The sequence below is a fragment of the Eublepharis macularius genome, chromosome 6, assembly GCF_028583425.1.
Source record: "Eublepharis macularius isolate TG4126 chromosome 6, MPM_Emac_v1.0, whole genome shotgun sequence".
Taxonomy (NCBI): domain Eukaryota; kingdom Metazoa; phylum Chordata; class Lepidosauria; order Squamata; family Eublepharidae; genus Eublepharis; species Eublepharis macularius.
In genome coordinates this window covers 131365493-131390768 of record NC_072795.1, presented here as the reverse complement: position 1 = coordinate 131390768, position 25276 = coordinate 131365493, and the positions used below count along the sequence as shown (strand labels likewise).

General features: G+C 43.8%; 1 pseudogene; it reads left to right on the top strand.

Annotated features, from left to right (window-relative positions):
- The first annotated feature begins 19491 nt into the window (after positions 1–19491).
- On the top strand, positions 19492–24766 carry LOC129332744 (eukaryotic translation initiation factor 2 subunit 3-like; annotated as a pseudogene).
- The last annotated feature ends 510 nt before the right edge of the window (positions 24767–25276 follow it).

Genomic DNA, 25276 nt, shown 5'->3' with positions numbered 1-25276 from the left:
GAATTTGAGGGAGGGTGTCTGTGGTTCAGGTGCTCTTTCACAGGGACCAGCTGGCACTCAGAAGTGTGCCCACCATTGTGGCACCCCTGGGCTGTGCAGAATTGCCCAGGGAAAGAGAGTTTAGAAGTTCCCAGCATAGGGAACAAAGGGAGAGGGCTGGCCTTTGCCAGCCTGTTCCTGGGGTTATGGGTGTGGGGCAGGTGGGGGTGGATTTGGGTCTGTGAGGGGCTAATGTGGGGATTTGGGTCTGTGTGTGGCAGCTGGGGGGGAATTGGGTTTGTGTGGGGCTGTAAGGGGTGGACTTTAGGGGCTGAGAGGACCTACTTGGGGAGGCCATGAAATGCCCCCCCCCCGAAGTGGGAGCAGTCTGAGCCTTGGTGAAGGGTGGGAGGAAGGGTGGGAGAAGGGCCCCAGAGGGCTGGGGGGCATTTTGCATGCAAAATGCCACCCCTGGCAACACAAGCCTCCCCCAGCTGTCAGTGGTAGAGATTAGAGCACCTACTTGGGGAGGCCATGAAATGCCCCCCCAAGTGGGAGCAGGCTGAGCCTTGGTGGGGGGTGGGAGGAGGGGTGGGAGAAGGGCCCCTGAGGGTGAGGGGGCATTTTGCATGCAAAATGCCACCCCTGGCAAAGGAAGTCTGCTTCTTCATTTTTTCCCCATAGGAAATAATGAAGAAGATGAGTAGCAGCATGCTAACAATATGCTGCTCCTTCGCTTTCTTATGGGAGGATGGGGGGACCTGCTTTGGGGGGCCATAACATGGCCCCCCAAAGTCCAATCTGTCTGAAACTTGGGTGGTTGTTAGAGAACGGTTAGAGGAAGGTCCCCACCAATTTTGGGCTTATTCGGTGGGAAAATGCCTCCCCCAGACGTCCGGGAAGACGGAGGCATTTTCCCATTGAAAAGCCGAAAGAAAGCCGAAAGAATCCCGAAACGTTTCGGCTTTTTTCTTTCGGCTACCCGAAACGTTTCGGCATTCCCCGAAACGTTTCGGCATTCCCCGAAAGAAGCCGAAACACTTTTGTTTCGGCATTCTTTCGGCATTCTGAATGCCGAAACGCACATCCCTAGTGAGAGATTCACACATGATCTACATCTTGTAAAAAAGGTTAAGCCAAAACAAGTAACCTAAGATTGAATAAAATCCAAGAGCATCCCTCTTGTTATGTATTTTTTATTTAAACAATAAACAGAGAACAGTACATAAGAGGTAAAAAAATATAAATCAAAATAGTGGAACTACATATTTCTCCTCTCCATCCCCATACATACTTAAAATACTTTACATTCAACATTTTATACTTTACATTTTATATTCAACATTATATCCAACCTTATTATGTTCAGCGTATTAGCCTACTAATTTAACTATTTAACTTAACAATTGATCTATTTTTATGCTTAATTCTCCTTAGTTTACAGCTACATATTCAAAAAAGGCTTTCCATTTTTTCTGAAATTCTTGGTTTGGTTGATTATGTATATAAGAAGTTAATTTTGCCATTGACACATATTCATACTATTCATCTAATCAGTCAAATCTAGGCAATATTCTGCCTTCCATTTTGTTGCATATACTACTCTTGCCACTGTCACCATATATTTAAAAAGTTTGCTATGCTCTTTTATTATATTACTTGATAAAATATTTAATAACATGATTTTAGGGGCCAGCACAAAGCAGAACTTCACTGTCTTTTGCATCTCCTCATGTATTTTAGCCAATATCTTCTTGTCTTCTTAAATGTCCGTATATGAATGAAAGTTGCATCCATGAATTGACATTTCCAACGCTTTCTGTTATAATCCTCATTGGTTTTTGCAATATCCTTAGGAGTAATATACCATCTAAAAATCATTTTCTACCTATTTTCTCTTAACATTTGCCAATCTGTAAATTTAATTTCTTTGTGTGTTTTATGTGCTGTCAAGTCGCCTCCAGCCTATGAATGAAAAACCTCCAAAGTATCCTATTGCTAACAGACTTGCTCAGATCCTGTAAACTGGAGGGCGTGGCTTCTTTTATTGAGTAAAGCCATTTTGTTTTAGGTCTTCCTTTTTTCCTCCTGCCTTCCACTTTTCCTAGCATTATTGACTTTTCCAGAGAGTCTTGTCTTCTCATGATGTGACCAAAGTACGTTAGCCTCAGTTTTGTCATTTTAGCTTCTAGGGAGAATTCAGGCTTGATTTGATCTAGTACCCACTTATTTGTCTTTTTGGCCAACCGTGGTATCCGCAAAACTCTCCTCCAGCCCCACACTTCAAATGAATCAATTTTCTTCCTGTCAGCTTTCTTCATTGTTCAACTTTCACATCCATATATCGTAATGGGGAATACCATTGTCTGGATTATCTTGATCTTGGTCCTCAGAGAGATATCCTTATCTTTAAGGATCTTTTCTAGCTTCCTCACAGCCGCTCTTCCAAGTCTCAATCTTCTTCTGATTTCTTCATTTCAGTCTCCCTTTTGGTTGATGATTGAGCCAAGGAATAGGAAATCTTGAACAATTTTTAAAACTAATAAAGCATGTTATATTAAAAAAAAAAGAAAATCTTGAACAATTTCAATTTCCTCATTGTCAGCTTTAAAACTGTGTAATTCCTTAGTTTAATTTCTTTAGTTCATAAATTTTCCCCATTGAGTCACTGAAATATTTTCACCAAAGTTTTACATCCATTTAATCATACAATTTTTGATCTGTTCCAATTCTGTCTCATGTTGCAATAAAATCCCTCTTGGATTTTATTGCAAATCCCTCTTTAAAGTTACTGGGAGAAAAGAGCTGTTTCCTAGCATTCAGTGCTACTTTTAAAGCTGACATCTCTTACCATTTACGAATCTAAAAACGTAAGCACAGCCATTCTAGACCATCCTGATGGCCCATCTAATAAGCATCATGTTCCAAGCATGTGTTCACACTAGGGTTGTTCACTGAGCATTTTACTTTTCCTTTCTCTGGTTTTAGTCCTGATGTTCCTTTTAAAATTCTACTCACCAATTCTCTATTTGTATGCCTTTCATGCTCGGATTCTTTTTTGCCAGTCCCAGAGAGAATAAATGAAAACTTAATAGGTCAACAGTTCCTACCCAAAGAACAAAACACTGCTGTGGAGTAAAATTATGGAACAGCCACTGTAGCCTTCAAAAGGGGGAGAGAGATCAACATTAGAGAGGACGGGTCATATTTGTTCAGCATAACGCCAGTGCCTTTGAATTTAGGATCTTATTTTAAGTCTGCAGGCAGAACTCTTCTCATTCCATGTTAGATTCAAGGAAAGATAAATCCTTTTTTCAAACTAAACCATGCAAATAGATAGCATATTGCATAAAGCAGCTAGTTTTTTTTTAGACTTGCTCCTATACCTTTAATGTCAGTGTGATTGAAATTAACTAGTTAAAGCTTTGACTGGCATGGAGAAAGGGAATGGGGAAAATGTCACTCTTTCTGTGTTTTGGGGATGCGATTAAGGTTTGGGAACAGGAACCATCAAGGCATTAGAACTTTTAAAACATTAAAGCAACATTTTATATGTTTGTGTGTGTGTGTACTATGCGCTGTTAATAGAGGTGTGCACCAAGGTTTTCATTTCAGTTTCAGTTTGGGGAGGGGGGAAGGGGTTCCAGAATAGTTCTGTTCCATTACTAGTTTGTTCCAAGTCTGCCAGTGCTGGCTCAGAACTGAACCATTTGGTGTTTTTTTGTTTTGGTCCATTGCACACACATTGGCCACACATGCACAAATGCATGCTCTTCTTTTCAGGGTGGTGGGGAAACAAAGCTCTGGGCAGCTGTTTTTGCTTGTAAACAAAAACAGAAGCAACCATTGTCTCCTGGTCTACACCATTGATCCGCTGAGTTTTCCCTCAAGCTCAATAACGCACATACAACAACAGACCTGTAGAAGGCAACTGTTGGTGGGTGGAGCAGGGGGGCATTCCTAAGTAGGAGAGCGCTCCAACTAGTACAGGCCAGCAACATTAAAAAGGTCTGCTTTTTTTCTTTTTCTATAGTGCCAATAACATATTACCTTTGCATTCTGCTGTTGCCAGTTGGTTTCATGTTTCTTTGTGTTTTTCTCCCACAATGGGGGGGGGGGGCTGGGTGAGTGAATCCAAATCTTTCCTTTTGATGCTCAGCATCTCCCAAGTGCAAGCAGGCAGACTGATCGGCTGTAATCCCCACTCCCTGCCCAATATTTTCCCCAAAAGTTTTCTTTTTGCTGTGGGGGCAGGCAGGATTGTTTTTGAAAGGGGGGAGTAGGCACATGTTTGGCATTTGACTCAAAAAAAGAGAGCCCTGAAAGTCTATGGAAGTAAACTGAAACAGGTCTACTCAGATATAAGTTCCATGTTATTCAATAGCACTTACTCCCTTTGATATGTCTTTCAAATCGCAGCCTATGAGTGACGTCTCCCTTCTAAACATTTTCAGAGTTGATCGGAGAAGAGGGGAGGGGGTCTCCCCTTGCAAGGACCAGATTGGCAGGGAGAGCGAAAATGCCATTCCCTGGGTAGCCACAGGATGGAGGATGGGGAGATGCACTCATGCCGCACACATTGGTCTCATGCCTCTTTTTGCCAACCAAGTTAATGAATACCATAAAGTTTCTCTCCCCTTGAGATCTAATTGGTGTTGTTCTTGGGGAAAAAGCTGCCGCCCTGCCAGGAGAGCCCAGTGCCTCCCTGCTGCTGGAAGGCATGAATGGAAATGAAACACACAAACTTTTTGGTAGGAGGGACTCATAACTTAGTTTCCCGGATCAGATTCGGCATTCTGGAAGCTGCTTTTGAACCAAATTAGTGAGTTCTGTGTGTAATTTTTGGCTTGTTTTTTATATTATGCATACCACTTGGTGTTAAGTCATTTCCAACATCCCTATGAATTAATGACCTCCAAAATGTTCTATCAATAACCTTGTCCAGATCATGCAAATTGGAGAATGTGTTCTCCAATGTGCTTCCTTTATTAAGTCCAGCCATCTTGTTTTGGGTCTTCCTCTTTTTTTACTGCCTTCCATTTTTCCTAGCATTATTGTCTTTTCCAGCGAATCTTATCTTCTCATGATGTGACCAAAGTATGATAGCCTCAGTTTTGTCATTTTAGCTACTAGGGAGAATTCAGGCTTCATTGGACCTAGTATCCACTTATTTGTCTATTTGGCCATCAATAGTATCTGTAAAACTCTTGTCCAGAACCACATTTCAAATGAATTAATATTTTTCACTGTCCAACTTTTACATCTATACATGGTAACAGGGAATATCATAGTATGCATTTATCTTCCTCTTGGTCCCAGCAGTACAGCCTTATCCTTAAGGATCTTTTCTTCTTTCTTCATGGCTACTCTTCCAAGTCTCATTTAAAATTTATATTGATAATATTTAACAATACAATAAAGACATATAGACATACAAACAAACATAACCAGGGAAGAGGTCCCATAACAGTATACTGGCGATACACCGAAAGAAACAGAAAAGGCTTCAACTACTGGCAGAAGACAGCAATAGAGGAGGACAGGTGAATCACCCTAGGGAGGGAGTTCGAAAGTTCTGGCACAACAACCCAGAAGACCCGTTCTCAGGTTGCCAGCCATCTAGCCCCAGATAGTGGGAGCACCTGAAGCAAGGACTCCAAGATGACTGGAGTAGATGGAAAATAGTAAAGAGTCCAGTAGCACCTTTAAGACTAACCAACTGTATAGCATAAGCTTTCGAGAACTACAGCTCTCTTCAGCTCACAGCTGTGGTTCTTGAAAGCTTATGCTACAATAAAATTGGTTAGTCTTAAAGGTGCTACTGGACTCTACTCTTTTGCGACTACAGACTAACACGGCTAACTCCTCTGGAGTAGATGGGTAGGCTTATGTGGGTGAAGGTGGTCCTTAAGTTATTTTATAAGGGAGGAGAATCAACCTCTAAGTATATCTCACTGCCTCTTATTGCTGGAGTTTACCTATGATAGTGTATTAGTGCTGTGAATGTGGTGGATGCTGATAAGAAATCAGGTAAAGTATGCAGTTAAAGGGCCTGCAGGTCTTAGTGGGTGGGAGAACCTGATAATTAACCTTTTAATTCATGAGTAAATTTCAGAAACAAGGTTTTTGTTTTTTTGTTTTTAATTAAGAGCGTATAATTGATATTTCAGTCTGGAGAGTGCATTAGACCTCCTTAATCCTCGCTTTTTCCCTTCTGAATTTTAAATAATTCAAGAACTGTACGAGTGGAGTGTTTGTTCAATATGGAGGTTCAGACAATGGAGTTTTGCATTTCAGGGGCAAATAGCAGCTCTGGAAATCGGGAAAATAGCCGGGGAAAGTACTCCAGGGCCACTTCCCTGGCTTGAAGCCAGCTGAGTAACCTTGGATCAGTCACAGCTCTCTGGAGCTCTCTCAGCCCCACCCACCTCACAGGGTGATTGTTGTGGGGATAATAATAACATACTTTGTAAACCGCTCTGAGTTGGCTTTAAGTTGTCCTGAAGGGCGGTATATAAATCGATTATTATTATTATTATTATTATTATTATTATTATTATTATTATTATTATTATTATTATTATTATTATTACAACCCACCTCTCCAGGCTACTTTGATCTATTCAAAAAGTATACATATCCTTGTGATTAGTTTCCTAGATCATATCCAATATGTCCCTAAGATATTTCTTGGCGTCGCCTAAACTTTAAGCATATCTTCACAGCCATAGAAAACTGATGTTCAAAAAAGGACACAAAATCTGGGATTGTTAGAAAACTGGATTCTTTGATCAGTATTACATCCTTTGGCTTTTCTATGTTCTCAGGGAATCATGACGCAAATAGATCCTGCTGAAACTCCATTGACTTATTTGTTGCATTGAAACACAGATCAACCACAAAGTTTTCCCACAATAAAATGCTTAGGGGTGGGAGATGGGATGGAATAACAGATCTTCTTTCTCTATAGATCAAGATGAGTAGCCTTGTTAGTCTGTCTGTAGCAGTAGAAAAGAGCAAGAGTCTAGGAGCACATATAAGAGTAACAAAATTTGTGGTAGGGTATGAGCTTTGCTGAGCCACAGCTCATTTCTTCAGGTATCTGAAGAAGTGAGCTGTGACTCACGAAAGCTCATATCCTACCACAAGTTTTGTTAGTCTTATAGGTGCTACTGGACGCTCTTTTCTATTGTATCTTTTTTTTTTGGCAGCAGGAATGCAGATATCCTAGAACTGAAATGGTCTGTGCTCTAGCTATGAAGAAACATAGATTTAGTCTAATTCACAAGCATAAGCAAAACTTCAACAGGAAAGAAGAAACCTTAAGAATGAACAGAGCATGGTTTCCAGTTCTGAAAAACACCCGGCTAACAAAACATTCTATCCCCGACAATAGCCCTGCAGAGAAGATTAGCACATCAAGCACCAATCCATATGCAAAAGAACCTCCTCGGGATACAGTGAAGCCTCCCGCCATTAGCATTCCACACCCTGGGAAACTCTTACAGGATGACTTAGCTCAACCCCACCCCTCCTGAGTAGATACAAATGGCCTACATCTTTTCCACACTGTGACACTGAGGGCCAAGCTACACATGACGAATGACACTTGAACGGCAAGTGGATTGAGTGGAGAGCAAGTGAACAGGGAGAAATACACTTGCCATTCAAGTGTCATTCGTCATGTGTAGCTTGGCCCTCAGAGATCTCTGTCTTTTGGTGCTACACCTCTGAAGATGCCAGCCACAGCTGCTGGCGAAACGTCAGGAACTACAATGCCAAGACCACGGCAATACAGCCCGGAAAACCCACAACAACCATTAGTCTAGACAAATGGCTCATCTCTTAGTTTTACAGCCTGTTCCTTCTCTATAGTGGCTCCTGCCTTGTGGAACAGACTTCCTGAGGCAGTCAGAGGGCTCCATCTTTAGATCCAGAGGAGTTAGCCATGTTAGTCTGTCTGTAGCAGCAAAATAGTAAAGAATCCAGTAGCACTTTTAAGACTAACCACCTTTACTTGTAGCATAAGCTTTCGAGAACCACAGTTCTCCTACATCTGACGAAGAGAACTGTCATCTCATAGCGAAATTGTTCTTGGGTTGTAAAACTTTGGAATGGAGATTGGGATCTAAAAGCTCCTGTATGAAGAAAATCCCTGTACACAGAAAAGTACAGTGTCAGGGAGCTAGCATTGCCCTTTCCCTGACACCTACCTTTCTATATGCAAGCAGCTTTTTAATGCTATGGAACACTAAATTTACCCCCTCACCCTGCAGTGTAGTGTTGTTTATTTCTGTAACGGAATTTCCATGATATCTAACATCTAGAGGCAGAGGCAGAGTTGTTGAGAATCCCAGTTCCTGAGTGTCAAACATGGAGCAGAGCTAACTTCATGTCCTGCCTACAGGCTTCCTGGACTTTAGTTGACCGCTGCTGGAAAGAGGAAACTGGGCTGGACAGATGTTTGATCTGATCAGGTCCTATCAATCAATGACATTTTTATATAACGTTCAGTCTGTAGGCAATGCAAAACCATTTTGCAACACAAATGAATCAACAGAGGGCCAAGCCGCAAGTGACGAATGACACTTGAATGGCAAGTGAACAGACTCAGGGCCAAGCTACACATGACGAATGACACTTGAACAGCAAGTGTATTTCTCCCTGTTCACTTGCCCTCCACTCAATCCACTTGCTGCTCAAGTGTCATTCGTCATGTGTAGCTTGGCCCTCTCCTGTATTCCTCCCTGTTCACTTGCGCTCCACTTGCGCTCCTCTTGATTACGTAGATCAAGTGGAGTGCAAGTGGAGCACAAGTGAACAGGGAGCAATACACGTGAGTCTGTTCGCTTGCTGTTCAAGTGTCATTCGTCACTTGTAGCTTGGCCCAGAGTGGAACTGGAAAGACACTTGAGAGCTCTATTTATGCAGAAGGATTTACTTAGCAGGTTCAAAAAGAGCCAAATAAGTTCAACCCAAGAGATAAGTAGGATGGTGCACTGTCTACCAAACAGGAGAAAGACGTAAGGTGTGAGAAGCAAGGAAGGGGGGTGGGGGGGACTCTGAACCATACAAGCAAATATCACTGCTTTGCTACTTGAGGAACACATAGCTAACAGCTGCCAGAGAACTCTTTCCTGAAGAGCAGGTAATAAAATTGTAGCTTTGTGTGTGTGTGCGCGCATGTGTGCATGCTGTTAATGAAATGCAAATTAAAATTGGGTGCGCATTAATGCGAAGAGTTGAATATCCATTTAATCAGATCCTCCCTGCAGGGTCCAATGATAAAAATGACAGACGACTCACATTACTAATTCCGGACTTGTCGCATCGCGTATGCACTTGCTTTGAAAATGAGCCATTATAAGGGAACCTGCCTGCTGGGTTGCAGGTTCATCCCGATGAGGATTAGTCCTTTAAAAAACCCTCCAGAGATCAATTTCTGCTCTGTAGAAGTTTTAAGAGAAAGTCGATTCTGGAAAGAACGGGGGATCTGATGGCATCCATCCTCTCCTCCCTCTGAAGATCTCAGGACAGCCTAACATGGAGGATTTCCCCTCCTTCATTTTGTCCTCACAACTATCCTGTGAGGTAGGTTAGGCTGAGAGAGCATGAGAGGCCCAAAGTCACCTCTGGCAAGCAGGGATTTGAACTGTGGTGCATTCTAACCACTACACAACACTGCCTGTCGACATCATAGCTACTCCTAAAGAATCCTGGGAGTGATTGGCCCACCTCAGGGAGAAAAAACGCCCTCCCCAGATTATATGAGTCCACTGCTATCAATCTACCATGATCCAGATTACTACTAGGGGCCACATGTTCCAAACAAAAACTAGAAGTATGTGTATAGTCAATAACTCTGTGATCTAATGGGTGATTAAAATGTTTAAAAGCTGTAATTTAATTTTCTCAATTTTTCTATTGATTTCTTTGAACCAAAAGTGGAGACCCCCCAAGTCTCAACTAGCCCCTAATAGTCTGGGCCTACCCTAAATATGCCAAGCCCATTCTGAGTTTTACCTAGTGTTGCCATGTGCCCACCGTCATTCTGATAGCTGGCAGGAGAAAGAAAATAATTTTATAATTGCTATAGACAACAATGTGACATCACTTCCAGGAAAAGCCGGAAGTGACATCATGCCTCTCTAGGATTCCTAGAGCAATTCCTATAGCGGCATGATATCACTTCTGGTAATATCACACCATTGCTAATGTCCCCACCTCATCTGGTCTTCCCACTGGTTGCCAGGTGACTCTCATTTTACCCCATGTAAAAAATTTCTTTGAATCCTAGCGCCACTAAGAATAAGCAGCACAGAATGCTAAACCTTTTCTTAGTTGTCCCCATAACTGAACTACGCTCTGGGATTCTCTCCTGTTTCCTTGATCATTTCATATGAAGCCATAACCAACATGCACTCGCCAGGCATTGGGAGAGCAAGACAAACCATTCTGAAATGACTTTTTAAAGAAATGATTGCTCCGGCTGAAAAGCCAAAAACTATCTGATTAGGACGAAAATTCCATTTCCATCATAGCTGGAGCTTCTGCTGCAGGCCAAGTAACTTCAGCATACAGCCTCTTGGAAGTTAATCAAGCCAATTCCTCCCCCTTTGCTGAAATTATGCTCTGAACTTCAAAAGAGTATAAAGGAATTTCTGAAGGAAGAAAAATACATACGATGGATAATAACAAAGAGTCATCCATTGAGATAATTATGTAAATGACCATAAAGTTCCATCAGCGAAGAGAAAACTAGGTATTCTGAAAGGCAAGAGATTGTAAAATAGCTTGGCAGAGTCTGAACATATTGTAAAGGCAGAATTTATCAAACTGTTTGCTTAAGAATCCTGAAGTTTCTTAGCATATTAAAAAATCCTCCATGAGAAAATCAGTAGAGCAAATACGTTGTCAGGCCCAGTCTAGCAACCAGTAGGATACTAGGTGGGGACAGGGACATAGGGGACAGTCATTAGCGATGGTGTGATGTCAGTTCTGGGGAAACACAAAAGTGATGTAACACCTCTCTAGGAATCTCCATATACTCTAGAACATGAGAAGTAGCAGTGGTTCCTAGAGAGGACTGACATCACTTCATGGTTTTTCCCCAGATGTGACATCACTCTACGAATAACCCCAAACATTACGATTTTACCATAGGGTTCCCAGCAATTCCCAGAGGGGCATGATGTCACTTCCAGGTTTTCCTGGAAGTGATGTCACACCATCTCTGATGGCCATTAAAAAATTCTTTCTCCCATTGATTATTGGAGTGCTAGAGAGCAGAGGGCAACCCTAAGAGGAGACCAGTCTCCTACAGAGAGTGAGTGCCCCATCCCTGCTTTTTCTCTGGGTATCAAGGAACGTTAGGTGTCTCCTAGATGCATTTTTAATTAATACAGCCAATGGATTGGGTCCAAAGAGTTAATGGTGGCATCTTCACCCAGTAAAAGAAGTCTTGCTCCAGTGGGGGAGAGGTGTTAGCTTAGGGTTGCCAAAAAATTGGTGACATCTAAAAAATGCGAGGAAACGAAAAAAACTATGGAAAAGAATAAAGCAATCTTCGAATGAGAGGTCTTCGGCTCAGTTCTGAAAATTGATAGCAAACCACTTCTTTAAGACTCTTTCCCCCATTGATTCTTGTATCCCCCCTGCGGATTGAGAAACATTATTTTGTAAACTTTATGAAAGTCATATGGATACTCACCTCTTCGATACTCACCTCTATGGAAGAAGAGGCTTCGTCGGACCTGCCTGATTGGCCTCCCGTGACAACTAAAGAGGTGGAGACCTTGATTGGTAGACTTAGACAAGGCAAAGCACTTGGTCCAGATTGCATACCTCTGGATTCATTAAAGGATAATGTAGACTGGTGGGCTTCCCTTTTAGCACCAATATTTACCTATATAGATTCTACGGGAGATATTCCTGAAGCCTGGAGACAGGCCATTATAGTTCCTTTTTTAAAAACTGGGTGGAGGGGTGAACCAGTAGGCTCATCAGCCTTTTGAGCATCCTAGGTAAATTATATGCTAACCATTTGTTAGAGAAACTACAAAGCTGGCTGATACAGGAAAATATTTTGATAGATGAACTGGCAGGTTTTAGGGAAGGGCGATTTACTATGGGTCATCATAACTTGATCTTATCTCACTTGATCAAGAAATACTCATCCAACAAGATCACTTCTCTTTATGCAGCATCCATCAACCTTAAATCTGCATTTGATTCTATTTCCAGGGAGAATCTTTGGATAAAGCTAGGGGAGACCTCAATTGACAGGAGACTTCTTTTCCTGATCCAGGCATTATACACAAATACTGCAATTAGGGTCAGATGTAATAGGAATGGCCTCCTTATCAATTCTATTCCAGCTAACAAAGGCGTTAAGCAAGGTTGCATTTTTAGCCACCTCCCTTTTCGCCTTTTATATTAATGACCTGATAGGCCACTGAGGTTAGTAGATACCCACCCTCCCTCCTTAGCAGGCCGTCATCTGACCACTTTACTTTATGTCTAGGACACCAGTTGCCCTGAATAGGGCACTAAAACAATTTGGCTTGTATTGCAGTTCAAATCACCTGGAGATTAATTACCACAAGACAAAAATAATAGCCTTCAGCCCCAAACCTAAGGTTAGTAAATGGAGCATAAAAGGTCATCATCTTCAACAAGTAACAACTTATAAATATCTTGGGGTCATAGTTCAATCTTTGGGGGCAAAAAAGACCCACCATGAGTACTTGGTGAACTCAGGCCGTAAATCTACCCACGGTATTATTGGATTCTTTCACGTAAAAGGGAGGCAATATATACCAGTGGCCCTCAAATTGTTTCCTGCCAAGACTGTACCACAACTCCTGTATGGGATGACACTGGGTCCAGGTCCATCAAGTTTTTCCTCTCTTGAGAGAATCCAGTCCAAATTCCTGCGAGTCATATTCCAATTCCCAAAAGCGTTTCCAATGCAATTCTGTGCTTGGAAACGGGACTGAGAAGAATAGAGACAAGAATAACCCTCGACTCAGTTATTAAGTGGCTTAAGCTTAGCCACTGTCCAGCGGACATCACTTCTTTAATTTTGAAGGACGGGTGCAATTCATGCTGGAAGCTGTCTATGCTTGGCTTTACAGTTTTTACAGATAATGGCCCTGAACCAAGCTGGGGCCTTAGTTAAACAGAGATTACTAGATGTAGAGAGGCAGGATGATATTTCCAGGGTTTCGAATTTCCTAGCCGCCCCCCCCCCCCGAAGATATATAGTCTCTCCGGCTCCATATTTATCGAATTTGGAAATTCTATCCCAACGAAGGGCCTTTTCGTTGGCCTGTTGTAACCTTTTCCCCTCAGAGGTTGTAGCAGGCCGTTATAGAAAGGTACCAGTGTTCGAGCATCTTTGTCCAGGGAAGAAGAAATGATCAAATATATTTTACTTGGCTGTGGGTTTTATCACCAAATACAAGCTAGATTTATCTGCCCCATACAGGCAAAACTGACAGGTCTCTCGGATTCTGATGTAAGTAAGATAATTTTACTTGATTCTAATCCCCAGATCATGTTGGAGTGTGCCAAATTTTTGGCAGCAGCCTTTAGGATCCGCAGAGGCAGGGCTTTTTTTCTGGGAAAAGAGGTGGTGGAACTCAGTGGGTTGCCCTCAGAGAAAATGGTCACATGGCTGGTGGCCCCGCGCTTGGCGGCGCAGAGGGCAATCTCAACTCCCCTCTGTCTGGAGATCAGGGGGCAGGGCCACCAGCCATGTGACCATTTTCAAGAGGTTCTGGAACTCCATTCCCCCACGTTCCCCCTGAAAAAAAGCCCTGCGCAGAGGAGATATAAAGACATGACATGAATGACTCTCAAGTTAATCTATCCTATTTTAATATTTTGGGAATGATTCAGATTCTGTTTTTAGATTGGAACCTAAATAGTTCTGTTACTATGGTTGTATTTCTGTCTGTTTTGTGCTGGTTTATGAACTGCAACAAACTTTGACTGACTGACTGACTGACTGACTGACTGATTGGGTTGCCAGATTTGGGGGTGGGGGGCAGCACTTAGCTTGTGCAGTGTCTGTGTGCATGATGACACACTTCTGGGAACTGAGATCATCACACCAGCTACAGGCATGCTCTTGCACTTTGCATGGGGTTAATTCTGGTTTGTTTGGGGCCAAAATTGGCCCCAGCAAAGTGTGGGAACGTGCCTTTGGCTGGGTCAAAATGTCACTTCAGGAAGTGACATTGTCGTACCCCCTGGGAGCGCGTGGACCACATGTGTTCCTGGTGTGCCTGTCAGTGGCGGGCAACCTCCAGGGGGCTTGCCACCTCCTGCCAGTTGCTGGTGGATCAGCAGGCAATGGGGCAAACCCCAGGAGTTTGCCCACAACTGGTAGGGACCTGGGATCCCTGTGTTGGCTTGTTGTGTTGGAGGAAGTCTCTACCATTAGCAGAATAAAAACTCTGGATCCAATGAGCAACGATACCACGCTGGTCTAGCCAGTGGCTTACATTAGATGAGAGCGCACATTAGAATGTGTCCCAGAATTCTTAGCAATGTGCAGGAGTCTCCATGGTTGACATACAAGGTTTCTTCAGCAGATAAGTCAAAGCCAAAAGGCAGGAAGGTCTGAAAAGCTCAGCAATCTCTCCTGCTACAATGTTAAGATTACTTGTTTTGTGTGTTAAAATAAACTTAGTATAGCATCGGGTTACCAGCCCAAGGCTGCAACCAGGGAGAGAGTTTTAAGGGCAGGAATCTGCCAGGATTCCCTGGCATCACAACATGGGAAGGAAAAGCTAGGGACCACGAACTTCATGACAACTGGCTCCTAAAACTCAATTTGCAGTAAACGCGCTGCAAGTGCAGCAGGCAGATTTCACACATTCATGTGACAATAATTCTGAGAAGCCAGAGACAAGACAGGTAGACGCTTATCCTTAGACTGAAATAAACTAAAGTAGATTAACTGTTCCTTGCATTAAATACTCCTACAGCTCACTCCACTGAGACACACACTGTTTAAGCAGTTTTATTCAAAATTTTAAAAAGAGTCTGTATCTCGGAGGAGACAGCCGTAACAGATTTCCTCCCAACTATTCAGACTCCTCTGGGCTTAAAAAACAATGAGATAACTTAAAGTATCTGGAATAGAACCAATCCTTAAAGAGATAAGGGTCCTGGGTTTGATGGCTCCAATTCTGCAGGGTATAAATCATTCTCAGACATCCTCTTCTTGGTGCTAGCAGATCTACCCATTGATGGGCAAGCACTCCACTGAACGAATTGCAATTTCAGTGAAGATAGTTTAATGTGGATAGACATGTTGGTTTATAGTAGAAAAGCAACATTCATGTCCAGTAGCACCTTAAAAACCAACTAGATTTCCAGGGTATGAATTTCTGAGAGTCAGAGCTTCCTTAATCAGGTATCAGGAGCAGAGAGTTGGCAATGCCTGCTCGCTGCCTTCACCCAGCTGGCAATGCCCAGACGCTGCCTTCACCCAACTGGGATTAGGCACAGAGCAGGTGGCGATGCCCTTCCCCACCTTCACCCAGATGAGATCAGGAGAGGAGCAGGTGGCAATGCCCACCTTCTGCTATCACCTAGCTGGGATCAGGAGCAGAGCAGGTGGCAATGCTCACCTTCTGCTATCACCCGGCTGGGATCAGGAGTAGGGCAGGAGGCAATGCCCGCTCCCTTCTTCACCCAGTCGGGATCATGCGCAGATCAGGCAGAAATGCCCTCCCCCCCTCACCCCAATGGGATCAGACATGGAGCAGGCAGCAATGCCCATCCCCCTTCATCCAGACGGAATCAAGCGCAGAGCAGGTGACAATGCCCGTCCACCTGGCCTGGCTCTGGAGTGGAGCACGTGGCAATGCCCACTCCCCCCTTCATGCAGCATGGATCAGTCATGGAGCAGGTGCCAATGCTTGCCCCCCTCACCTTCACCCAGCCAGGATCAGAAGCAGAGTAGGTGGCCATGCCTGCCCCCCACCTTCACTCAGCCAAGATCAGGCTCGGAGGCGATGCCCATCCCCTGCCTTCACCTGGCCAGGATGAGGCACATAGCAGGATGCCATGTCCACCCCCCTTCATCCACCCAGGATCAGGAGTGGAGCAGGTGGCAATACCCGCCCACTTCACCCTGCTGGAATCAGGCGTGGAGTAGGTTGTAATGCCTGCCACCCCTTCACCCTGCTGGGATCAAGCACCGAGCAGGCAGCAATATCTGCTCCCCTTCACCTGTCCAGAATCTGGCATGGAGCAGGAGGCAATGCCCACCCCCCTTCACCCAGCCGGGATCAGTCATGGAGGAGGAGGCAATGCCTGCCTGCCCGCCTTCCCCTTTCTAGAGTCCATTGTATTTTTTCCCACAATGAGCTTTTTTACTAGTAAGTAATAAATATACAGAAGAGTGCCTTCTGCAGCTGTTTTGGTGCACTGGCATAACTCTGTACCTTGTTTTATCATTCCCCTTTCTCAAAAGCATACTTAGGGATCGACTGCTAAGAAAAGGAATAAGTCAAGTGTGCATGAAATAACAACAACAGCATTCGATTTATATACTACCCTTCAGGACAACTTAATGCCCACTCAGAGCAGTTTACAAGGGGTGTTATTATTATGGTTGTTGCGGATTTTCCGGGCTGTGTTATTATTATCCTCCTGATAATCACCCTGTGAGGCAGGTGGGGCTGAGAGAGCTCTGGAAGAGCTTTGACTGACCCAAGGTCACTCAGCTGGCTTCAAGTGGAGGAGTAAAGAATCAAACCCAGTTCTCCAGATTAGAGCCCTACTGTTCCTAACCACTACACCAAAGCCCTTAGTCAGAAAGGACAACTATAAAGAAAGAAAATAAACAGTACACCATTCCTTCCTTGAATAAAGAAAGAGAGAGGAGAAGGCAAGAAACTGTAAAAATGTTGCTGGGTAGCCGTGTCAATCTGCTTCAGCTGAAGTAACAGTCTTGGGATGTTTTAATAACAACTATTTAATTGCGTTTTTTGCAAATATGTTTAAAAATGAGTGCCAACTCTAAATATTGTTTAGAAACCCTTCACAAATGTTTTGCTGACATCACAGGTGTCAACATAATTGCATATAACATGATTATCACAGCCGTGAACAGGAAAGAACATGATGCCATCTTGAAATGTGTTCTTGGCAGAACATGATAAAGGGTATAAAATAAGGACAAGATCAGGTTTTTAGTGGGAAGTGTTAAGTACATGGGTCATGTTTTTGCTAAAGATGATGTCAGGCCTGATGAAGACAAAGTGAAGGTTATCAATCAGTTGTTTCGATGCAAGGACAAGAAAGGCCTTAAGAGACTCCTACAGACTATACAGTACTAGCACAATATATCCAGTCTACAAATATACCCAATGAATATATTATTGTTATTTTTCAGGTATATTAGGGAATCACAATCATATTCAGGATTCTTGGACATACTGCCATTGACGGTCCCAATTAATCCCAGAAATATTTAGGATTAACTGGGTCAGTTTTTTCGTTTATACTCAATGACTATTAAGAATCATCAATATAACATTCCCAAAGGAGGGAAGCACATTAAATTTTTGATATATAAAATATGGAGTAGAATAAATACATCATAAGTTTTAGAATGTACATTAAAACGTTAAAATTGTGAATATCATAGAAAAGGAAGGAAAAACGGATCTCTCTGTATAATCTTGTTGCTTGCTACAACATTTCATCACATAAACCCAAAACTTGACTTTAAGCCTGATAATAGTTGAGTTTTCGTCTATTAAAAGTTTCTCCAAGCAAGCTTTATCTGCAAAAACTTGGTCTGCCATTTCAAAGATCACAGCAGTGTGTTTTTCTCACTTTCACATATTTCCTGAACAAAAAAGGGGGGAAGGTGGCAATTGTCACAGGTAAATGGCATTGTTCGTTATGGGGAACGTGACTGTCTGTCATGATCTGGCTGTGACAGGAAGGCCTAGCAAGGCCTCAGAAGCCTGTTAGCAGTGGGAGTAGGCCTGCCTACAATTCCCAGGAGCCCTGGGCCATTTTGGCGCCCTTTTTGGCCAATCAGAACACAGGGGGCTAGTGCTATATAAGTCTGGGAGGGGAAAAAGCCTGCGTTCTTTCACCCAGGGATGGAGCAGGCCAGAGGAGGTTTCTGCTAGGGAGAGAAGCCCTCATCCAGGGAGGGTGAGAAGACAGGCCTGGCAGACAGAGGGACAGGGAGTTCAGTCGCGCTAGGGCCTTTGGTTTATTTTACTTTCACCCATCTATTGTTGCTAAGGCACCTTGCTTGCTTGCTTGTTTGATATTAACTGACCTCCTTGTAAATAAGCGCTTTCGTTTGTTGTTACTCTGCTGAGTCCTCACGCCTGTTTATTGGCCAAGCTACGGAGGTCAGAAGGGTTGGGAGGGTCCTCTGGGCCTTCCCAAGGGACCCTAAATCCCAGAGTGGTGGCAGCGTAAGGTGGCTCACCCCACCTGAGGCATGACACTGTCCAATCATGACAATTCGCTCATATGAACAGAGTCATCATGACTGGACATGCAGTTGAGCTCCCTCAAATGAACAATGCCATTTGCCTGTGAGAATCACCTTGCCTTCCCCCTCTTTTTTTGCCTGGAGAAACCTGCAAAGGGGGAAAAACAAGCTGTTGCAACCAGCTGCAGTTTCCGGGCAAGGCTTCTTTCTTTCTTTCTTTCTTTCTTTCTTTCTTTCTTTCTTTCTTTCTTTCTTTCTTTCTTTCTTTCTTTCTTTCTTTCTTTCTTTCTTTCTTTCTTTCTTTCTTTCTTTCTTTCTTTCTTTTTCTTTTGAGTGAGTGCTGCCAGGTTGGGTCTGTTGGGCTTTCTTCATTATTTTTGGTCAGCAGTTGCTCTTGAGAGTTTGGCTAAGGCTTAGGGTTGCCAGGCCCCCTCAAGCTCCCAGTGGGGGAAAGGGGCCTGGCACGTGCCTTACCCCCACAAGCGCAATGACATCACTTTGGGAGTGATATCGTGCAGCCCCCTGGGAGTGTGCCCAGGCTCTGCAGGGGCTCAAAACGTGTCCGATCTGCACCAAAACGGGCCCGTTTTGAGGCACTGCGGAGGGCAAGAGCGCTTCTGTGCTCCACAGTGCCTGAAAACAGGCCCATTTTGCCACAGATCAGGCCCGTTCTGAGGTGCTCTGGAGGGCAGGAGCGCTCCTGTGCTCTAAAGCACCCCAAAATGGGCCCGTTTTGCCATGGATCAGGCCTATTTTGAGGCACTGCAGAGGGATGGAGCACTCCTGTCCTCCGCAGCACCCAAAAATGGGCCCATTTTGCCATGGATCGGGCCCATTTTAAGGCACTGCAGAGGACAGGAGTGCTCCTGCCCTCCCTAGTGCCCAAAAATGGGCCCGTTTTGCCACGGATTGGGCCCCTTTGGAGGCACTGTGGGGCGCAGGAGTGCTCCAGTGCTCCGCAGCAGCCCTGATCCTGGCCAAAATGGGCCCAATCCCGGCAGTTGCTGCGCATGGGAGCGTGCAGCGCCATGGGGGAGCATGCACGGAAGGTGAGTGCCCCCTCGCTGGTTAGGTAAGTGGGGGGGAGTGGGGGGGATCCCCTGCCCGTCTGGCATCCCTACTAAGGCTTCTCTGCCCTGGTATAAGAGGATCAGAATATCAAGAATACTGATAATTATCTAATATATATATATATATTTATATATTTATTTATTTATCTATATCTCTATCTCTATATCTATCTATCTATCTATCTATCTATATACATACACAGGTTAAGTTAATTGATATTTTTGGATGGATATGTCATTGTAAAGGTATTTTAATAGATAAAGTAAAATGTTTTATAGATGATCTAATAATGAGATTTAAGGATGAAAAGAAGATATATTTTTAAGTATGGCTGTGTTATATATATGAACCTGTATTTTAAAGATTAGATGGATGTTACATTTTCAATAGTCCTTGTAATGTATATTTCTAATTTTCTTTTCATTGTTATCTTTGTATTTTTTGCTCCCCTCCCCTTTTCCCCCTTCTGTACCCCTTTATCTGGTCTAAAAAATAAAAAAATATATATTATTATGGCTTTCCCAACACCCCAATCCAAAAACTAATGGGTTTTTTCAGTGCCCATCCCTACCTGGCATGGTACATTCCAGATGAGGCATCTGACTTCATCTCCGCACACACTATTAAGAAACAGGCCATCACTTTCCACCTATTTTTCTCCTCTTTCTCAGTTTCTCAGTGGCAGAGAATTGTGACTGAGGATGGGGGATTGCATGCCGCAGGCAGACAAGCAGCAAGCCAATTTGTGGTGCCAATGTACCCACAGGTTGGAGCTAGTTTAGCCCAGTTGAAGCAGAGACAGTAAATGGAGATTAGAAGCAGGAGGGGAGTCTGTTATGGTGGATACTAGGTAAGCTTTTCTGGGCTTATATCATCTTGCAAAAAGTAATTGAAAATTATGGACTAGAAAAGGTGAAAGGGGGCTGGATTTAATATGACCTATATTAATATTGTAATCATTTTCTTTTTGGAGGTCTATATTTTTCAAATTGAAGATCATAGCCTGGTTTCTGGTTTGGCTGGGTTTGGGGGGGGGTGTTTTTGTTTTGCAAGAGGAGTGCATTAGAAGAATCTATCACTTTCTGTACTGGAGAAATGTGACTTGTCTCACCAAAAATTGCTGCAAGCAAGAACCAGTTGCTTAGTTTAATTTTTAGAGACTATCTGTTGCAAATTACTGTTCCCTGTTACACCTCTGTGTTTAGCCAAATAAATCTGTTTTTTTTAATAAATTTTTTATTTTTAATTGCTTACAATAACTAACAATACAAAGGGAAGGAAGGGGGGCAGAGGGAAGGAAAGAAAAATAAACAACACCATATAACAACACTACACTACAAATAATGCTTTCCCTTCATACTGCCATTGTTTAGTATTAAAACTTTGTAAAATACTGATGGAATGGTTGACCTTGCAAAATACAGATTACAATCCAAATTAAATCTTCCTCCCCCCCCCCCCTGCGCCTCGGACGCAGTTCTCTCTGAACAGCTGCAACCGCCGTGCTCGTTCCCTCCTCCCCTCCCCCTTCAGACTTCGAGTCCTTTTCTTCTTGCTTGGCCTCTTGCTGAAATTCTTGGTTTTTGCCCTCAAAGTCCCTTAGCTGATCTTCTGATATTATCTTGTAAGCTTGATATTTGTAACTAAACCAGATACCTTCCGGAAATAGCCATTTATACTTTATTCCACGTTCCCTCAGAAGAGCTGCAAACCTTTTATACTTAAATCTTCTTTTCCGAACTAAAAATGGAACATCCTTCAGTATCTTGACCTTGTTCCCCAAAAAGTCCAGATCCGCATTGTATGAGTTATATAGGATAGTGTCCCGGATCCTCTTAGATGAAAAATCAATGATGATCTCGCGAGGCAGCTGACGCTTCATTGCATATTTTGAAGAAGCCCGACGGACCTCCAAAATGGCGCTTTTTACCTCTTCTTTAGTTGCCCTCGTGGGTGTCGCCAATAATTCCGAGGCAAGATCCTTTAAATCCTCATTTTCCTCCTCTTCCACGTTCTGGAGGCGCAAAATTGTCTGTGTTCGTTCCACTTGTAGCCCGATCAGCTGGTTCTCCACCAGCTTTAATTCTTTGTTCGTTGCCCTCACGAGTGACACATTTTCCTGAGCAGACTTCTCTGCCCCCCCCCGCTACTTCCTTAATGGTTTTCACTTCGCTCTCAATTAAGCCCACCCTTTGATCCATTTTGTTTAACTTGTCAACAAAGGGCTTTATGGCTTCGATAACCGACCTCTTCACTAAGTCCTCGAGAGACTCTCCTTTTCCCTGCAGGGCAGCCGAAATTGACTTGCCCAAAGCGGGACTCTGCTTTTTCGTCGCCATTTTAGGGGGGGGAGACCGCCGACCAAGTTCTGAAACTCAGTGAGGGGGAAGAAACCCGAGCCTTCTTAGCTTCAGATCTCACCAATCCTTCACGTACGCTTGTAATAACAGAAGGGATTCACTTACTTACAGGCTTTCGCCTAGTTCTGCTCTTTGCCGTTTTCCATGGCCCAGCAGCACTCGAGGTGCTGCGCACGTCTGCCGGCCTCCATAGGAGCAAATGGGCAATTTACCCCCTGCATCAGTTTCAGGGGGCTCTTCCCGCAGCGCTCTGGACCCAGCCTCCCTCACTGGGAGTCCTGGGGGCTAATCTTCGCAGATCAGCCGCCCGGTCAGGCTGCTCAGGTGCTTCCTCCCGGACCTGCGGAGAGGAGTGTCTGACATGGTCGAGAAAATGAAACCGAGTTCAGCCAAATAAATCTGTTGTATGGTTGCATACATTGGAGAGTTTTGAGTTGTCTTGCAGGTTCTGTTTTTGATCTAGCCCCACAGAACTCACACAGGTAGAGGTTATACCTACAAGCCATGTCATTCCACATCTAGATCCAATTATTGATTGGAACTGAAGTGAATTTTGTGCTTTACACAATGCCAAAGTCATGAGTTTGCCTACTTCTTCCACCACTGACCAATTCAAATAACAACAACAACAACAACAACACTGATATTGATAATAATAATGATAATAATGATAATGATAAAAATTGATGTTGTTGTTGCTGCTGTTGTTATCATAAGTGCTGCTGTTACCGAGGTTCATTTTCATGGCTCTCATAACAACAGCAACAACATTCAATTTTTATACCACCCTTCCGGACAACTTAACACCCACTCAGAGCAGTTTACAAAGTATCTTACTATATAATTGAGTAAGCGTGTTTCAGATGACTCACTTTATACCCTGGTGCACCACCAGAGGGTGCTGCTGCAGAGGAAAGCCCAGGCAACTCACCATATCGCTCCAGAAAACATGCCGTGGTAGGAAGCTCAGGCCAGGAACAGGAGCGGAGCAGGTGGCAATGCCCTCCCTGTGCCTTAACCCGGCTGGTATTAGGTGCAGAGCAGGTGGCAATGCCCACCCCCATCTTAACCCAGCGGATATTAGGAGCGGAGCAAGTGGCAATGCCCCCTCCCCTTCAGCCAGCTGGTATTAGGAGTGGAACAGGTAGCAATGCCCACCACCACCTCAACACAGCTGGTATTAGTAGCGGAGCAGGTGCCAATGCCTGCCCAGCGCCTTCACCTGGGTTGGATCAGGCACAGAGCAAGAGGCAATTCCCTTCACCCAGCTGGGACAAGAATTGGAGCAGGTCACAATGCCCACCTCCTTCAAACTAGTGGAATAAGGCACAGAGCAGGTGGCAATGCCCACCCCATCTTCACCCTGTTGGAATCAGGTGCCAAGCAGGCACCAATCTCCACCCCCCTTCAACCTGCTTAAATCAGGAACAGATAAGGTGGCAATGCCCAAACCCCCTTCACCCAGTTGGGATCAGAAGCGGAGCATGTAGCAAAGCCCACCTTTGCATGTCAGGATCAGGTGAGGAGCAGGAAGTACTGCCCGCTTCTCCCTTCACCCAGCAGGGAACAGGTGGCAATGCCCACCCCCCTTCACTCAACTAGGATTAGGCTTGGAGCAGGCAGCAATTCCTGCCCCCCTTTACCCAGCTGTAATTAGGTACAGAGCAGAAGGCAATGCCCATTTTCTCTTCACCCGGCTGGGATCAGGAGGAGCAGAGCAGGTGGCAAATGCCTGCCCCCCCTTTACCCAGCCTATATCAGGCATGCAGCATGTAGCAAAGCCCACCACCCCTTCATGTTGCTGAGATCAGGTGTGGAGCAGGTGGCAATGCCCCCACCCCCTTCCTTCACCAGCCAGGATCAGTGATGGAGGAGGAGGGAATGCCTGCCTGCCCGCTCTCACCTTTCTAGAGCCCATTGTATTTTTTTCCCACAACGGGCTTTGTTTCTAATCTCTGTATATTTTATCTACTATTGTGACCCGCCCTGAGCCCGCTTGTGGGGAGAGCGGGATATAAATATAAATAATAATAATAATAATGATGATGATGATGATGATGATGATGATGATGATGATGATGATGATAAAAGTACAGTTGCAGAAGGAGCTCCAATTATTCCAATATCAGCACAACTAAAATACAACATTGAAGTTGTTTGTGAATAAATAGTAAAGAAAATTCCAGTGCCCAGAAGAGACTTCATATCAGAACCAAGGCTTATTGTTATTAGATCTTTTGATGTCAACAAGCCTGGATGTGAAGTTGATGACCTGAAAGGGGCATAGCTGGTGGTAGTATTCTAAAAGGTGTACTAAAGGTAGGCCAGGAGCTTGAAGTAAGTCCTGGAATAGACTCAAAGGACAGTAAAGGAAAACTTATGTGCAAGCCCATCTTTTCCAAAATTGTATCATTCTTTGCAGAACACAATGATCTGCAGTATGCTGTACCAGGAGGCCTTGTTGGTGTTGGTACTAAGACTGATCCAACTTTGTGTCGAGCTGATGGAATGGTGGGACAAGTTCTTGGTGCAGTGGGAGCACTCCCTGAAATATTCACAGAGCTTGAAATCTTCTACTTCTTGCTTAGGCGACTATTAGGTGTCTGTACTGAAGAAGACAAGAAAGCTGCAAAGGTGCAAAAGCTATTGAAGAATGAAGTGCTAATGGTAAATATAGGGTCACTGTCTACTGGGGGAACAGCTCACTGTGGTGAAGGCTGACCTGGGTAAAATAATGCTTACAAATCCTGTATGCACAGAAGTAGGAGAAAAATTGTCCTTAGTCAAAGAGTTGAGAAACACTGGCGTTTAATTGGCTGGGGACAGATTAGAAGAGGAGTGACAAATCAAACCCACAGTGGATGATGACTGAATTGCAAAACATAGCCGTTTACTTGATAAAAAGATGGTGTTCATCTCCATATATCTGGGGTGCATTTTCAGTGTGGCATTTGTTACACAATAACTACATTACACTGAAAATCTATCCTCATATTAAAACTCTGTTCAGTATCTGCAATAAAACTGTAAACAAATTCGCAAAGATTAATTTAATTATCCACATTTTAGCAAAACTAAATTTCTCGTGTTTATGTATGAGGCTCTGTTTTGGTGGCTGGTTTATCTAATTTTAAAACAATGTAACACAATACCCCACTATCTGTTTTGAAATAAAATATTGCTTATTATTGCTTTTAAAAGAGATCAGAAGGCTTTGTCAATTTCCCCTCTCTGCAGAGCCAGGGAGATGGTTGCTCAGAAGGTTTGCTTATTTCCTCTTCGCCTCTTAGAAGGGGAGGTAAAACTGACAGAGCCTTCAGGAGGCAAAGAGGAAATTAACAAACCCTCTGAGCAGTGATCTCCCTGGCTGGGTAGACAGAGG